This window comes from Trichechus manatus, unplaced genomic scaffold, assembly GCF_000243295.1.
Source record: "Trichechus manatus latirostris isolate Lorelei unplaced genomic scaffold, TriManLat1.0 scaffold00175, whole genome shotgun sequence".
Taxonomy (NCBI): Eukaryota; Metazoa; Chordata; class Mammalia; order Sirenia; family Trichechidae; genus Trichechus; species Trichechus manatus.
In genome coordinates, this window is record NW_004444111.1 from 761,044 (window position 1) to 763,347 (window position 2,304).

Genomic DNA, 2,304 nt, shown 5'->3' on the forward strand with positions numbered 1-2,304 from the left:
CCGCCCAGCCGCCTGTGCCCGCGCCCCGGCGCCGTGGGCGGCTGCGGTCCCTGCGCAGCTGGGGCTGCGCGTCATGTACACCTCCCGCCTCGCAACTGCCCCGCGGCACCGGGCGTCCGGGGACAGAGCGCAGCAGCCCGGCCCGGCGCCCACTCCTCGCCCAGCACACGGACCCCCTCCACCTCGCGCCCTCCCCCACTGCCGAGCTATCAAGAAAGAAAACGCCGTGTACACACCTTGGAATGGACGGGCGCCTCAGTCGCCGACTCGCCAAACTCTTACAAGGTGTCCATTGGTCTGTAAGGAGGCTTGGGCATGGAGTAGGAGCCGCTTTCTTATTATTTAATAATGTTGGAAGTGCCGGGTCCGCTGCCAGAGTTGTGGGTCATGTGGGCACAGCAGAGGCTGGCTGCTGCCAGTACCAGGGTTTCCTGAGGATCCTGAAACTATGATCTCATCCTCCTCATCCGCCTCCCCCGCCCCTCTCTCCGCGGGCGCGCACGCACAGCACACACACGCACACACACACTGCATGCACTATCCTCCTTCCTGGACCGAAATATTCCTCCAGGGGAATAGTGTTCACGCTCTTCACTGTTAAAAAAAAAAAAAAGCAAAAAAAATCCACCGGATAGAGATTTTTCTCTTTCAAAGCTTGATTTATGTGCTTTGTTTATTTTCTACAGTTTTCCTTCACACGTGCAGGGGATCCAAACAGATCGTCAGAATTAAAATTAAAAATAATCATCCTCTTATGTTGACCCAGATTTTGGTCAGAACCCAAGAATTCAAACATTGCAATTTCAGTTGAAAACAGAGGCAATAATGTACCGGGCTTGAATATAGAATAGTAATAATATCTTAGATGTAGGCAGTGGGTTTCCTTCCCAAGCTGCAAGCATTTCCCAAACATTACCTCATTTATTTGCAGAGCACTTTTGCAGAGAAGGTGCATGAGAAGGCAAATACAGTGTCACTTTAGTGACACAGAGACATAGGTAGGATAATATGACTTATCCAGCTACACATAATAAGTCAATATCTCACTATAAATAAATATTAATTGTACAGGCACTCAGGTTACTTGTTCACTGTAATCAATTACGGGATTGTAATCAATTAGAAAAACGTAGGTTACCAAAAATAGTGAAGATACTCTTGATTATTTTGAAGTTCCTTATCAACTAGGATTGAAAATTATTCATTGAATCATTTTCTATATGAATACATTTCCATATCATTTTCTCTTGTGTATTTTTGTTCATATCTGCAGTGTCATGTATTTTCATATAATTTTCTTTCCATTTTTTGGTATATGTATGTGCTCTGTGTGTGTGCATGTGTGAATTATATGCATTTGCATTATTTAATCTTAAATTGTAATTTTAAGCAATTTTAGTCAATGTTTTGAAGTAGTCACCAGTTTCATAGTGATTTGAATATTTCACTTAAACCTCTTTTAAGTGCTGGCTGTATTATTAAGAGCTATGCGTAAAGAAGTTTAATACATGGCATCTGTCCTCCGTTTTACATACAGTTTTGAGACAAGCTGTTAGACTGAGTGATCTACAGGTGAAAACTTTTATTATTTTTGTGTTGTGAACTATCACAAAGGAAGTAAAAGATACACTTTTTTTTTTAACCTACTTGATTTCTATTACATATTAAAATCATTTCATTTGCCTATATGCTCTATGGAAACCCTGGCGGCATAGTGGTTAAGAGCTACGGCTGCTAACCAAAAGGTCAGCAGTTCTAATCCACAAGGTGCTCCTTGGAAACCCTATGGGGCAATTCTATTCTGCCCTATAGGGTCGCTATGAGTCAGAATCGACTCGATAGCAGTGGGTTTGGTTTGGTTTTGGTTATATGCTTTATACATCAATCTGTCGTTGACCTCCACAGCATCTAAATGGCCGTGGTTATGTGTTTATCTTTGCCTTTCACCTGCATATGCACTATTTTCACATAAACGTTAAATGGGGTTTTTTAATAATGCTAAAAGTTCTCACAACAGCACTCTTGGGTAGCTTTCGTTCAGCTGAAGAAAATTCAGCAGACAGCAGCCTTCTAATAACGGCTCAAGGAGGTGACAGAAGAGAAAGCAGTGAAAAGAGGGAAAAATTAAAAAGTGAAGAAAAAAGAGTTAAGATACAAGAAGAGGTAGTGAAGAAGAAAAGAAGACAAAAGGAGAAAAAAAGAACCAACTTTCTTAGAAAGTCTAAAATTTTCCAATTTTGCTGAATGGAAAACAAATTAAGAACTTGACTTTCTCATTATCGTCAAACATTATTTTTTATCAAC

The 2,304-nt window shown here is 41.7% G+C and overlaps 1 protein-coding gene across 2 annotated transcripts in view; it reads right to left on the bottom strand.

Annotated features, from left to right (window-relative positions):
• Positions 1-461, bottom strand: part of DTNA (dystrobrevin alpha) — a 446,516-nt gene extending 446,055 nt beyond the window's left edge. The window contains exon 1 of one of the 2 annotated variants that reach the window (XM_004386882.1): positions 237-447. The gene's annotated coding sequence lies outside the window, so the exon portion shown is untranslated. Of the gene's footprint in view, positions 1-236 lie in introns of both variants that reach the window. The other variant, XM_004386880.1, reaches the window with a different exon arrangement.
• Positions 462-2,304: the final 1,843 nt, after the last annotated feature.